The 15,431-nt window shown below is 39.9% G+C and overlaps 1 protein-coding gene and 1 long non-coding RNA gene across 3 annotated transcripts in view; both read left to right on the forward strand.

Annotated features, from left to right (window-relative positions):
* The window catches only part of ZFAND3 (zinc finger AN1-type containing 3), a 317,651-nt gene that overhangs the window by 111,024 nt on the left and 191,196 nt on the right, over nt 1–15,431 (forward strand). The gene's annotated exons all lie outside the window — the stretch shown is intronic.
* LOC129060225 (uncharacterized) overlaps nt 1–15,431 on the forward strand; it is an 83,155-nt gene that overhangs the window by 18,378 nt on the left and 49,346 nt on the right. The window contains exon 1 of the long non-coding RNA XR_008526766.2: nt 1–15,172. This exon is cut by the window's left edge and continues 18,378 nt beyond it. This is a non-coding gene — a long non-coding RNA (uncharacterized LOC129060225). The remainder of the gene's footprint in view (nt 15,173–15,431) is intronic.

Here is a 15,431-nt window from a genome sequence, read left to right on the forward strand (position 1 = left end):
TACTTTCCCACTAGCAGTGTATAAGCATTCTCTTTTCTCTGCAGCCTCACCAGCATCTGCTATTTTTTGACTTTTTAATAATATTCTGACGGGCGTGAGATGATATCTCATTGTTGCTTTGATTTGCATTTCTCTAATGATTAGTGATTTTGAGCATTTTTTCATGTTCGTTGGCCACATATTTGTCTTTTGAGAAGTGTCTGTTCATGTCCTTTGCCCATTTTTTAATGGGGTTATGTGGTTGTTAATTTCAGTTCTTATTGTGTGGGGGAAAACTCTGTGTTTTTCCTTTACTCTCACACCACAGCAGTCATTTATGCAAAGAAAACTCCTGTGACCAAATGTGTGTGGGGGGGGTCTCTCCCCACCACCAAGCAGTGGACACCAGCCAGGTATCCTCCAATTCAATTCTGACACTATCTACCTGGAGGTTTAGTGCCAGATCCCACAGGTTGAGGGCTCCTTCCCCAAGACTGCTCCCTCCTTTCCCCACCAGTTGCAAGCCCAGGTTTCCGGAACTTCTGACACACACAAAGTTGGGATTCCCACAACCCTCTCTTTGGGTTCGATTAATTTGTTAGGGCAGTTCACAGAACTCAGAGAAACATGTTTACTAAGAAGGATATTTTAAAGGATACAGATAAATAGCCAGATAAAGAGGTACATAGGGTGAGGTCTGGAAAGGTCCCAAGCGCTGGAGCTTCTGACCCTGTGGAAGATGGGGTGCACGACCCTCCCTGCACATGGAAGAGTTCTTCTTCACCTTCCTCTTGTCCTATACATGTTCAGCTGTCTGGAAGCTTACTGAACCCTCTGTCTTCTTGGGTTTTTATGGAAGCTTCATGACATTATCATTTCTTCCCACAGGGTATAGGGTGGGACCCTCTCATGGGAGGGTCTTAAGACCCACAATCAGAAAAGGTAGGGGAACATGAGACAGGAACTGTGGATTCGGGATGTTGGACCTTTGTTGGGTGCATAGTTTGCAAATATTTTCTCCCATTCTGTAGGTTGTCTGTTGATCATTTCTTTTGATGTGCAGTCTGTTGATAATTTCTTTTGATGTGCAGAAGCTCTTAGGGCCCACTTGTTAGTTTTTGTTGGAATTGCTTTTAGAGTCTGCATGAAATCTAGGTTTTCTTCTGGGCTTTCATAGTTTTAGGTTTTACATTTAAGTCTTTAATCCATCTTGAGTTGATTTTTGTATGTGGTAAAAGGAAGGAGTCCAGTTTCAATCTTCTAGCCAATTATTCCAGTACCATTTGTTAAATAGGGAGTCCTTTTTCCATTGCTTGTTTTTGTTGACTTGGTTTTTTTTTTTCTGAGTCAGCGTCTCGCTCTGTCGCCCAGGCTGGAGTGCAGCAGCGCAAACTTGGCTCACTGCAACCTCTGCCCCCAAGGTTCAAGAGGTTCTCCTGCCTCAGCCTCCCGCATAGCTGGGATTACAGGTGCCTGCCACCATGCCTGGCTAATTTTTTTGTATTTTTGTGGAGATGGGGTTTCACCATGCTGGCCAGGCTGGTCTCAAACTCCTGACCTCAGGTGATCCACCCACCTCGGCCTCCCAAAGTGCTGGGATTACAGGGGTGAGCCACCGTGCCCTGCCTGTTGACTTTGTTGATGGTTGTAGTTGTATGGCTTTATTTTGGGTTCTCTAACCTGTTCCATTGGTCTGTTTTGTACCAGTACTATGCTGTTCTGGTTACTATAGTCTGATGGTGGGTAATGTGATGCCTCCAGCTTTGTTCTTTTTGCTTAGGATTGCTTTGGTTATTCTCTTTTTTGGTTCCATATAGTATTGTTTTCTTCTAATTCTATGAAAAATGTCTTTGTAGTTTGATGGGAATAGCATGGAATGTGTAAATTGCTTTGGGCTATATGGCCATTTTAACAATATTGATTCTTCCTATCCATGAGCATGGAATGTTTTCCACTTGTTTGTGTCATCTCTGATTTTTTTCAGCAGTGTTTTATAATTCTTGTTGTAGAGATCTTTCACCTCCCTGGTTAGCTATATTCCTAGGTGTTTTATTTTTATTTTTTTGTGGCTACTATAGAAATGGGATTGCAGTCTTGATTTGGCTCTGAGCTTGGACATTGTTGATGTATAGAAATGCTGCTGATATTTGTTGATTTTGTATCCTGGAATGTTGCTGAAGTTGTTTATCAGATCTAGGAGCTTTTGGATAGAGATTGTATTTTCTAGGTATAAAATCATATCATGGCTGGGTGCAGTGGCTCACGTCTGAAATCCCAACACTTTGGGGAGGCCGAGGCAGGCGAATCACGAGGTCAGGAGATTGAGACCATCCTGGCTAACATGGTGAAACCCTGTCTCTACTAAAAATACAAAAAAAATTTAGCCAGGCATGGTGGTGGGTGCCTGTAATCCCTGCTACACAGGAGGCTGAGGCAGTAGGATCGCTTGAACCCAGGAGGCTGAGGTTGCAGTGAGCCGAGATTGTGCCACTGCACTTTAGCCTGGGTGACAGAAGGAGACTCTGTCTTAAAAAATAATAATAAAAATAAAAAAAACCATATATCATTTGCAGAAAGTGATAGTTTGACTTCTCTCTTCGTATTCGGATGCCTTTTATTTTTTTTCTCTTGCCTGATTGCTCTGGCTAGGATCTCCAGTACTGTGTTGAATAAGAGTGCTGAGAGTGGGCATCCTTGTCTTAATTCTGATTCTCAAGGGAAATACTTCTAGTTTTTGCCTGTTTAGTTTGACGTTTGCTGTGGGTTTGTCATAGATGTTTCTTATTATTTTGAGGTATGTTCCTTCAGTGCTTAGTTTGTTGAAGGTTTTTAACACGAAGTGATGTTGAGTTTTATCAAAAGCCTTTTGAGACAATTGAGATGCATTTATTGAGATGTTCGTGTGGTTTTTCTTTTTAGTTCTGTTAATGTGATAAATCACACTTATTGATTTGTGTATGTTGAAACAACCTTGCATCCCAGGAGTAAAGCCTGCTTGATCATAGCGGATTAGCTTTATGATATGCAGCTGGATTTGGTTTGCTAGTATCTCATTGAGGATTTTGGCATCTGTGTTCATCAGGGATATTGGTGTGAACTTTTATTTTTGTGTGTTTCTCGGCCAGGTTTTGGTATCAGAATGATGCTGACCTCATAGAATGTGTTAGGGAAGAGTCCCTCTTCTTCAGTTTTTTGCAATAGTTTCAGTATGATTGGTACCAGCTATCCCTTATTTGTCTGGTAGAATTCAGCTGTGAGTCTTCTGGTTCAGGGCTTTTGCTGGATTGGTAGGCTTTTTATTACAGATTCAATTTCGGAACTTGATATTGGTCTGCTTAGGATTTCAATTTCTTCCTGGTTCAATCTTGGGAGGTTTTATGTTTGTAGAATTTATCCATTTCTCCTAGATTTTCTAGAAGAAATGTGCATAGAAGTGTTCATAATAGTCTCTGATAATTTTTTTTTAAAAATTTCTGTGAGGTCAGTCGTAATATCCTCTTGTCATTTATGATTGTGTTTATTTGGATATTCTCTCTTGCTGAGGTCCCATTTCTGCCACTTCTCCATACAGCTCTTCCTGTCAGCTCAACTGTCTGTGGGGGTCCTGGGGTCTCCTGCAGCTAGGATTCTAGGTCCATGGTGAGAGTGGGCTACTTCTCACCAATTTAACTCACCCCTTCCCCAGGAACGACTGTGGGTCAGGAACAAGTCCTGGTGCTCAGCAGCCCCATGCAGGGTTGCCAGCTTCCTTCTCCTCTAGCCCAGAGTCTGTGTCCTCCCTCTTTCCACTCTCAGTGCCTTTCTTCTGCAGATCTGCTTGGAGTGTGCCAGTCTTCTTGATGGTCTAGTCTCGGTGGGAAATATTCTTCCTGGCTATGTCTAGTTGCTCATCTTGGCTCTTCTCCCATTTATTTTTTCCGTAGTTTTTTTCAATTCTTTTAACCTGTGGTGTTTTTATATTTAAAATGCTTTTCTTGTAGGAAGTATGTGGTTGAGTCTTGCTTTGATGTGTACTACAAGTCGTTACCTTTTAGTTAAGGCATTAAGATAATTTTATTTAAATGTGGCTATTGGTATAATTAAGTTTAAATCTCTCATTTTGGTTTTAGTTTTCTATTTGTCCCATCTCTTCTTTTTTTCTTCTTTCCCTGCTTTCTTTTCAATTAGTTGAACATTTTTAATGATTCTAACGTATCTCCTTTGTTGACTTATATTAATGCTTAGGCTAGGGTGTATCATATATATATTTAACTTCTCACAATTTGTCAAGTGATATTCTATTACTTTATATGTGGTATCAACTTTATAATAATATACTTTCATTTTTTCCTTCCTGATCTTTATGCTACTGTTGTCATACGTTTTACTTTTGCATAATTATCTTTTTTTTTTTTTTTTTTTTTTGCCTTTTTTGAGACAGGGTCTTGCTCTCTTGCTGAGGCTGGAGTGCAGTGGTGTGATCATGGCTCACTGCAGCCTTGACCTCCTAGGCTGAAGCAATCATCTCACCTTAGCCTTCTGAATAACTGGGACTCAGGCATGTGGCACCACACCTGGCTAATTTTTCTTATTTTTTTGTAGAGATGGGGTCTCAGTATGTTTCCCAGGCTGGTCTTGAACTACTGGGCTCAAGTTGTCCTCCTTCCTTGACCCCACAAAGTCCTGGGATTACAGTCGTGAGTTATCACCCCTGGACTATAGTCAATTATCTTTTAAAGAGATTTAATTAAGAAGATATCTTATGTACTTGTCTATTTAATAACCATTTCTGCTGCTCTTGACAATATAGATCTAGATTTCTCTCTGGTATCATTTCCTTTTTGTCTGAAGAATTTCCTTTAACATTTCTTTTGGTAGGGGACTATTGGTGATAAATTCTTTCTTTTTTTGTAACTTTGAAAAAGGATTTCATCTTTGTTTTAAAGATATTTTCACTGGGTATAGAATTATAAATTGGCTTTTCTTCTTCAGTATTTTAAAGATACTGCTCCACTGTTTTGTCACTTGAATTGTTTGTGATGAGAAATTTGTTGGCTTTATTTTTGTTCCTCCATATTTAACATATCCTTTTTTTCTCTGGGTGCTTTTAAAATTTTCTCTTTATGGCTGGTTTTGAGTAATATGATTATCATGTGCCTTGGTGTAATTTTCTCTTTCCTATGCTTGGAGTTCATCGAGATTTTTGGACCTGTGGGCTTATACATTTCATTAAATAGAAAATCTTTTTTCTATTTTTTAAACACCTCCCTTCTCTCTCCCTATCACTTGAAGGGGATAACTGATAGTTATCCCACAGCTAACTAATGCTCTTATTTTTTTCTTGTTTCTCTGTGTTTCATTTTGGATAGTTGTTATAGCTTCATGTTCACTAATCATCTGCAATTTCTAATCTGCTAATCCCATCCAGTGTATTTTCAATCTCACATGCTACAGTTTTCATCTCTAGAAGGCCAGTTGGGTCTTTTATATTGTCCTTGTCTCCCATCTAGCTTTTTGCACACGGAATATAGTTATTCTGTATGTTTTAATGTTTGTATCTACCAATTATCTGTGCCAGTTCTGGATTAGTTTTGATTGATTTTCTCCCTTCATTTTTGGTCATATTTTTCTTACTGTATTTTGTCTCGTTGCATTGGATATTTTTGTATTCCTTAAAAACTTCCCATGCTTTATTCTGGGATACAGTTAAGTTACTTGGAAACAGTTTTATCTTTTGTGGTCTTGAATTTATTATTTGTTAGGCAGCCCGACAATTCACAGTCTAGGACTAATTATTCCGTGGTTTTGAGGCAAGATGTCTGCTGTACTCAACAGTGTCCCATGAATTGAGAGTTTCAACCTTTCCTTGTGCGAACAGGCACATTCCCTGGCCTTGTGTGAGCCCCAGGTATAGTTACCTTTAACCCTTTCATATGGGTCTTAGCCTCAGGCTCTTTCCTCACACAGGTGCCCTTACCCAGTACTCAGCTAAATACTCCAAGGGGGCCCCTCTGTAGGTCTCCTGTGTTCTGTCTCCTCCAGTACTCTGTCCTGCAAATTCTAGCTGCTTTGTTCTCTGTGGACTCTCAGCTCTGCCTTTTCAACCAATTTTTTTTTTTTGTCTCTAAGGGAATCACTGTCCTTATCTAGTGTATTGAAAACCGTTTGATAAATTTTGGCAGTCTATTGGTTGTTTAAGACAGGAAGACAAACTTAGTCTTTTTCCATCTTAGCTAGAAGTGGAAGTCCTCCAGATCATCTTTATTAAAGTTGGTAGGAAAGCTAAAAGATATGTTGTTTAGTTCTGAGAAATAGAAAATCTCAAGGGAACCAAAGTTTGGTTGCTTTTTAAGGAACTTTCTGCTGTCCTGTCAGTTTACATTGGCCTTTAGTGATATATGTGCCATTCATTTCTGCTGTACAAGTCAGTAGTATTATATTTGAGCTTTTAAAGTGATGGAGCACCCCAGGATAGAAAGGCTCAGTGTTGGATCATAGGAACAGAATGGTGGGTATGATTTTTTGGCTGCAAGTGCCGAAGTAGTAAGTTCTGCTATGACCCGGTAACTATTATAAACCACTTAGGCTCTGAAATAGAGAATTAAATGATGCCAGTGCTTTGGTGTACTCCAAGGAATCAGTGTAGCTTAATGAGTGAGAGCTTGAGCTCTGGAGGCAAATAGCCTCTTCCTGGCTCTGCCACTTTACCTCGGGGCAAATCACCAGTATAAAGTCCCAGATCAGCGCAGTAGTATGGGAATAGGAGCAAGAGTGAAATCTAAATTACATTGGGATAAAAGAATCCATGGGTTCTCAATAGGAATCATATGTAAGGAAAGAGGAAGAAATAAATGTGACTATAAAGTTTTCAGTCACTGAACAGAATAAGAAAATTGGTTGCCTGTGCTTGTGGGTGTGGGGAGGGTGGTTTAGAGTCGGGGTGGAGGGTTGTTGATGAACTGGGTTTTGGACGCAGTTTGAGATAATTTGGGAAGTGCATATGCTCTGTAGGGTACTCAGAATTTGGAACTCTGTGAAACATCTAAAATCAATTTTGAAAAATTGCCACGTTAAGATGAGGTCCTTGCACATAGCTAGTATTCATTAAATGTTTGAAAAACAAAATAATAGAGTTGAAGCTTACTGTGCTCGGGGCAATATTTCTAAAACTTGAGCATGTACCTAGAGGGGCTGTTAAAACTCACATTGCTGGGCCACACTCCACAGAGTTTCTGATTTAGGAGGCATGAGGTAGGGCTGGAACCATTTGTGTGTCTTAAAAGTTCCCAGGTGCCGCAGTGGTCTGTGGATGACACTTTGAGAACCACTGGCTTATGGAAGTAAATAGAGAGAACACAAAGGAATGCTCAGATCCTTGGAGGAGGAAGAAGAAAAGGAGATAAATGAAGTCACAGAGGTCACAACCATCAGTCATTAGAGTTAGATGACACTAGTGACATAGATTATAGAAAGGGGATATTTTAGGATTTCAACTTTGGGTAACAAATGGCATCAAGTGAGGTAGGGAGATTAAAATGAATGAGAAATGATTATTGGATTTAATGAATACTGTTATTTGTGATCTTGGAGAGCAGTGTTTATCTTTTTGGGGTCACAGAACTTTGAAAACTGATGAAAGCTGTGGATCCCTTCAGAAAAATGTGCAAGTGCTCATAGTTTTGCATATATTTCTAAGGAGGTTCATGAATTTTATTGAGGCACTTGCATCTGAAGTACTTGAGGCACTTACATCTGCTTTAGGATGGATGGTCTCATTAAGAGTGCTAAGTGTGGAAGCCAAATGTGAAGAGAGGGAAAGTGTGGGAAGAAGGAAGTAATTGTGGATATGAACAGTCCTTCAGGATTGCAAAGACTTTTGGGAGTGGACTGATAATTGTCCAGTTTCCTGACTTGGAGGTCTAAGCCTGTGACAGTCTTCACATCTCACTGAGTTTCTAGGGATACTGTGAAAAAAAATGTACTCATTTATGAAAACTGAAATGACCCATGGCTTTCCTGACTTCTTTTCCTGGTCACTTGTTTCTTTGCTGCTCTTCAGCTCTGGTGTGGTCAGAGTTACTGACTGTGTTTGAAATGATTCAGTCTTTTAGTCTTTCTGTCATGTGTTAAGCAAGTTCCCCCCCTTTCTTCCCCTCTTTTCAGAAAAAACGCAGATTATCTTTTTCTAGAAGAACTATTCTATAACTTGCCAATTCTAGTGGAAACATTTTACCATTTCTTATATCCTTAGTCTCATGCTCTGGACTTGGCATCTTTTTTTTTTTTTCATTGAATTCCAGGGCTCTTTTTGTTGATTGTGTAACCTTGGACAAGTGACATAAATGTCTCGGAGTCTCAGTTTGCACTTGCTCTTGGTAGGGATGGTGATAACCTGCTTTACAGTAGGTTTGTAAGGATCAAATAAATTAGTGAGGCACTTACTAAACTTTCAACATATATACATGTAAGTTGTTTCTTATTAGGTACAGTGTGATAAAATATATTGGTAAGCAATGCTAGGGTCATCTAGATTTGTTTTTTACTCAAGCAGAACATTTGGCTGTAGTATCTTGAAACTAGAAACTGGTATGGAATAATTGTTGCACAGATTTAAAATGACGGATGGAATGAAAATAGAGTTGCCAGCTACTTTTTAGCTAAGAAATGTGGTAGAACGCTACCCTTAGTTGTTTTCAAGGACATATGATCTACTCTAGGAAACTTGTCAGTACTTTTGTATGCTAGTTGCATATGGACCTAGGCCGAAATTATGAGGAAAAGCAGCAGGACCCTCGTAAATATTCCTGGTGGGATAATTTATGCATATACCTTTGGAGAAAAACTCCAATATGCTGTGTATGTGACATATAGGGTGTTATGCTCTATGATTTGTTTGACTATATTTAATCCAAAAATCGTGTATGCAAATCAAATAGACTGGACCAGATCAATGAGATCAATAACAAAAGTAAATTTGGAATTTTTTTCTTGGAAAGAATTTATAGTATGACTATGGACAGTCAATTAGTCATAAAATTAAAAAAAAATTTGTCTTTATTCTTTAGTGGTGTCCATTCAGATCTGTAAATTTTCAGTACAAAAATATGATTTTAAAAATTGCTCATTTAGGCCGGGCATGATGGCTCATGCCTGTAATGCCAGCACTTTGGGAGACCAAGGTGGGCAGATCAGCTGAGGTCAGGAGTTCGAGACCAGCCAGGCCAACATGGTGAAACCCCCATCTCTACTAAAAACACAAAAATTATCTGGGTGTGGTGGTGGGCACTTGTAATCCCAGCTCCTTGGGAGGCTGAGGCAGGAGAATTGCTTGAACCTGGAAGGTGGAAGTTACAGTGAGCTCAGATTGTGCCACTGCACTCCAGCCTTAGTGACAGAACAAGACTCTGTCTCCAAAAAAAAAAAAAAAAAAATTCTTATTTAGGTAGATTCTGAACCATTTTATGTAAATGAGATTTTTAAAAAATAATTTAAAAAAATAATATATTTCTGCTGTCACTCTAATTAGCAATCCTGGAAGCAAAATATTTGACTTAAGATAATGAGCACTCGAATTGACTTATACTTAGGGAAAAAAATGGAACTACATAGTCATAGCAATTAAGCTTGGGATGAGTATGTATACATCACCTTTTCTTCCACACTTAAGACTTCTAAAAAACCTTGTTTGGCTTTTCAGGACCGCCCCCCCTCCCCCCCCACCCCCACCCCGCCAGTGGACAAAAGGTATCTTGTGTTTACATTGCTTGTATTTTACAATTGTAAATTTCCATAGGGATAGACGTGAATTCTGGTAAAATTTCTCCCCAAACCTTGCTTCATTTATTTTCCAAGCTTTAAGATGACTGGCCCCCATTAATGTGTCTGTAAAGTTTCAGCCTTAGTCAAAAGTACAAAAATGGTTGAAGGGCTTTAGGAACCAAATTCCTGCCATAGATTTTATCACCAACATCTTTCCTCTGGGTCATTACCCATTTGTTGGCTTCAGTGGAAGTGTTGGTGAAGAATGACAGAGCTAAGTCCTTGGGATATAGAAGTGGAATAATGAGTAAGCTGAGGTGTGGTATTCTCGGCAGCCCCCATTTCACCTTCTGAATTTGCTTAAATGCAAGACTTTGCTTTTGTGCTGGTTTTAACCAATGTGATGCAGCATAGCCTAACACAACACAATGGCTTGTAAATCAGGCTCCAGTCTAGTTCTGTGACATTAATGTGCAACAACAGAACATGTTTCAACATTATCAGTGCAATTTCTCTCCACGGTAGTGATGGTTTACTGCAGATGCACTTAGTCTGACTTCATCAAAATGGAAATGTTAACATTGAAATTACATAGATGGCTCCAGATCCAGAAATTCTGTCCACTATTGTTATGTGAATGAACAGTGTCAAGAATGGATTTTTACTTAACTTTTTTTAGAGCATAAAGTATTAATAGCCTATTTTCTGTTGGTTGTGGTAGTATTCCATTTTTGTTGCCTTACTGAATGTCACTTTGAATAATATGGATTCATATTATGTATAGAAATGGTAATGATTTCACATAAATTGTCAAATATGTAAATATTTGAATATACAAGAATCTGATGTAGACATTATTGGAACTTACTATAGAAGACCTTACACTTGTGATCCTTGCTTCATATGGACAAGCATTTTCTGGAGCTGTTTCCTGGTTGAATCTGTACTTTGAAAGTCTTTCCATTAACTTTCATCTTCTAGATCCAGAATTAAATTGAGACTAAATAGAGGCTAGTTCCTCAGGCTTACAATTTAAACTGTTTTCTTCTTGAGAACACTTATAACCTAACCTGGGCCCATGAAACTTGAGAAGGCGAATTCTGTATGGAAATAAATTGTATTTGTTCAAAAGATTTTCTTGAATGTCTGCTTTGTTTACTGCCTTACATTAAGCACTTTAGGGAGAAGTAAATATATACTACTTACTCTCAAAATCCTTAAAGTCTAATTGGGGAGGGTAGGCATAAGCATTGAAATAGCAACACAGTATTTCAAGCAACACCACTGAAATGTGTTCTGAAATCTTCAAGATACCACAGTGTAGCATATATCTGTCTTAGCTGTAAAATGGGGATAATAATAACCCTACTTATTTTTCTGAGGATTAATTGAGATCCTGTGTTAAATAAAATAGTAAAACCACACTGAGCTGGTCAGCTTTAGGCACACTGACCAGCCAACTCACTCATGCCTGCAAAGCCATCCTGCAACACAGGTAATTCAGATTCATACTTAGCAAAATCATTTGTTATGTGCAGTGAACCTTGAAACCTCAAATGTCAGATCCTTGAATGCCAGATGTTTAGTGTGACAAACGTTTCAAGTCTATGTGGGCAGCAAACATTCATATACATACACCCTTTACTCTGGACAGAAGGCAATGGGGAGTACCATCAGTGATGTTTGCCTGAGCATGGCAACTTAATTCCTTTGTGGAACTGCTCACTTTCCATGAATTACATCCTCTTAGTACGTACACATTCTGCTGATGTTCAAACAACTACCTTAGAATCCTGTAGCTACCTTCCCATGTGTGTGCCTTCCATTTATAAATAAAGGGAATAAAGGGAAGTTTAGAAAATGTTGCTGTATTTACTTGTTCATTCATTCTAGGTATAGAAACAGAAACTTCTCTCATCACAGTTTTTACTCATCTCCAAGTTAAATGACATTCATCTGTTCTGAGAGTTCTTCCCCACTCCTTTCCCTACCCCTTGGGAAAAAAAGTTGACTGGTTTTGGTGGCTCACACCTGTAACTCCAGCACTTTGGGAAGCTGAGGCAAGAGGGTCACTTGAATCCAGGCATTTGAGACCAACCTGGGCAACATAGTGAGAACCCACCTTTACAAAAAATTTAAAAAAAAAAAATCAGCTGGGTGTGGTGGGATGTACCTATAGTCAGGAGGCTGAGGTTAGGGTATTACTTGAGCCTGGGATATTGAGGCTGCACTGTTCTGTGATTGCAGTACTACATTCAGCCTGGGTGATAGAGCAAGACCCTGTTTCAAAAAATAATAAATAATCAGTGCTCTTAGGATCTCTGATTCCAGGACTTGGCTCTTGGATGGCATTTCTGGACCTGCCCTGGGCCACCAGACGGGAGCCCACTCCCTTGAAAAGTGAGTCACTGCCAGGTGGCAGTTGGGCAGTAGTACTCCCTGTGGGCCTGAGGTGTCAGTGGACAGCAGGTGAGGCTCCTCTGCTTTTGGAAAGGGGAGGGAAGAGTAGGAAGGACTGTGTCTTGTGGTTTGGTTGCCAGCTCAGCCCCAATACAGTAGAACAGTAGGTGGACATCTAAGGTTTTTGACTGTAGTCTCTGGCTCTAGGATAGCACCTCTGGCCCCTCCAGGATCCTGGGGGAGCTTGCTGCTGTGAAGGGAAGGACGTAGGTCTGCCTGGCTTTGCTACCTGCTGATCGTAGAGCCCTAGGACATTGAGCGAACAGAGGTGACAGCCAGGGTGTGGTTACAGTAGGCCTTGGGTGAAACCCAGTGCTATGCTGGCTTCAGGTTTGACCCAGCGAAGTCCTAGAGCTGGTGGCCATAGGAGTACTTGTGTCAGTCCATCCCCATCTCCAAGTGGCTCAGAGCAGAGAGAGAAAGAGAGATTCCATTTGTTTGGGAGAAAGTAAAGGAAGAAAACAAGAGTCTTTTTCTAGTAATCCAGAGAACTCTTGGATTTTGTCCAAGACCGTCAAGGTGGTACCTCTTAAGAGTCTGCAAGAAACACAGTGCTGCTGGGCTTGAGGTCCCCCCTAAAGCAGATACAGCTTAGATCGCCACACCTAAGTCCTTTAGAATATCTAGAAGGCCTTTCCAAGAAGGATGGGTACAAACAAGCCCAGACTGCAAAGACTACAATAAATAAATACCTAACTCTTCAATGCCCAGACACAGAGGGGTGTCTACAAGTATTAGGATGATTGAGGAAAACATGATCTTACCAAATCAACTAAATAAGGCACCCGGGACAAATCCTGAAGAAATAGAGATATCTGACCTTTCAGACAGAGAATTCAAAACATCTGTTTTGAGGAAACTCAAAGAAATTCAAGATAACACAGAAGGAATTCAGAATTCTATCAGATAAATTTGAAAGATTGAAATAACAAGAATTAGGCAGAAATTCTGAAGTTGAAAAATGAAATTGGTGTACTGAAGAATGCATCAGTCTTTTAACGGCAGAATTGACCAAACAGAAGAAAGAATTAGTGAGCTTGAAGACACGCTGTTTGAAAATATACAGTCAGGCAAAAGAAAAACTAACAATGAAGCATGCCTACAGGATCTAGAGAATAGCTGTAAAAGGACAGATCTAAGAGGTATTGGGCTTAAAGGGGAGGTAGAGATAGAGATAGGCATAGAAAGTTTATTCAAAGGGATAACAACAGGAAACTTTGCAAACCTAGAGAAAAAATATCCAAGTACATGTGAGAGGTGAAGCCGGCTGGGCTTCTGGATCTGGTGGGGACTTGGAGAACTTTTCTGTCTAAAGGATTGTGAACACACCAATCAGCGCTCTGTGTCTAGCTTAAGGTTTGTAAACGCACCAATCAGCGCTGTGTGTCTAGCTAAAGGTTTGTAAATGCACCAATCAGCACTCTGTAAAAATGCACCAATCAGCGCTCTCTGTCTAGCTAAAGGTTTGTAAATGCACCAATCAGAACTCTGTAAAATGGACCAATCAGCAGGATGTGGGCCAGGCCAAATAAGGGAATAAAAGCTGGCCACCTGAGCCAGCAACGGGCAACCCGCTTGGGTCCCCTTCCACGCTGTGGAAACTTTGTTCTTTAGCTCTGCACAGTAAATCTTGCAGCTACTCAGTCTTTGGGTCCGTGCCACCTTTAAGAGCTGTAACACTCACTGTGAGTGTCTGCGGCTTCTCTCCTGAAGTCAGCGAGACCACCAACCCACCGGGAGGAACAAACAACTCCGGATGCACCACCTTTAAGATCTACATGTAACACTCACTGCGAAGGTCTGCGGCTTCACTCCTGAAGTTAAGCAAGACCACCAACCCACTGGAAGGAAGAAACTCTGAGCACATCTGAACATCTGAAGGAACAAACTCTGGACACACCATCTTTAAGAACTGTAACACTTGCTGCGAGGGTCCGTGGCTTCATTCTTTAAGTCAGCGAGACCAAGAACCCACTGGAAGGAACCAGTTCCGTACACATGTAGCCTATAGAACACCAAGGAGATTTAACCCAAAGAAGACTACTTAAAGGTGTTTAATAATGAAGCTCCCAAAGGTCAAGAAATGGAAAAATTCCTTGAAACAAATGATAATGGAAACACAACATACCCAAACCTGTGGGATATAGCGAAAGCAGTACTAGGAGGAAAGTTCATAGCTATTAGTGCCTACATAGAAAAGAATAAAAACTTCAGATAAACAACAATGCATCTTAACTAAAAAAGCAAGAGCAAACCAAACCCAAAATTAGTAGAGGAAAAAGTAAAGATCCGAGCAGAAATACATGAATTTGAGATGAGAAACAATACAAAAAAATCAATGAAACAAACGGCTGTTTAAAAGTTAAACAAAAGAGACAAACCTTTAGCCAGACTAAGAAAAAAAAAGATCCAAATAAATAAAATTAGTTTCTAGTTCTTCAGCTTGCATCCTGCTTCACTGACAACACTAATACCTTCTCTTTATGATAGTTTCCAGTCTGCTTCTGAATGTAGAAGCCTTCTTTCCTCCCTTTCTTTATTTGACTTTCTGCTGTTTTTCCTCTCAATCTAGAATTTAAAGATGTTCTATTGATCTAGGTGTCAAGCCCTCGTAAGATCTCTCTATTGGATATAGTACTCTCTCATGCAGCAACAGATTAAGTCAATAATGCAAGGTACATAAGGTATTATAGATAAATAGCTGTGCGTTTTCCTGTGCTATTCCCAACATCTCAATTATGAGTCTGTTATTTTACAAATCCTGCTTTTCTGGAAGAATTGTCAACTGTTTTTGGCTTGGGCTAGTGTTCCATATATTATAATCCTTTCCATATTTTGTTCTGTTGTAATTCTATTTCTCCTGTTTTCATTCTCTTTTTCCCCCCTCAGGTTTTCCTTGTCCTCCCTTCTCCTAACTTCTGCAAAATAAAACAAATCTTTGAGTGCAAATCTTTCCTCAAGACTTCTGGACTATTGCTGTCTTTTCAAAGATCAGGTAATAGAGTAAAAGAGATATGAACTTTGATGTCCTGCTCTGATGCCTAGCTGTTATAGGTGGGTTTACCTAGGTTCTGTATCACATGACTACCCTACATGCTACAGGACCAGAAGGGATGCTTGATTCATAAGGTAGCCAGTCTATAACTTCTGACCTGTGTGGCTCTTGGGGAAAATGTGAACTTCTGAGAGAGGCAGAGGGAGATTAAACTGGTGATGTGCAGGTGTATTGGGCTGGGCCATCTTTGGTTGTGCAG

The sequence above is a fragment of the Pongo abelii genome, chromosome 5 (assembly GCF_028885655.2).
Source record: "Pongo abelii isolate AG06213 chromosome 5, NHGRI_mPonAbe1-v2.0_pri, whole genome shotgun sequence".
Taxonomy (NCBI): Eukaryota; Metazoa; Chordata; class Mammalia; order Primates; family Hominidae; genus Pongo; species Pongo abelii.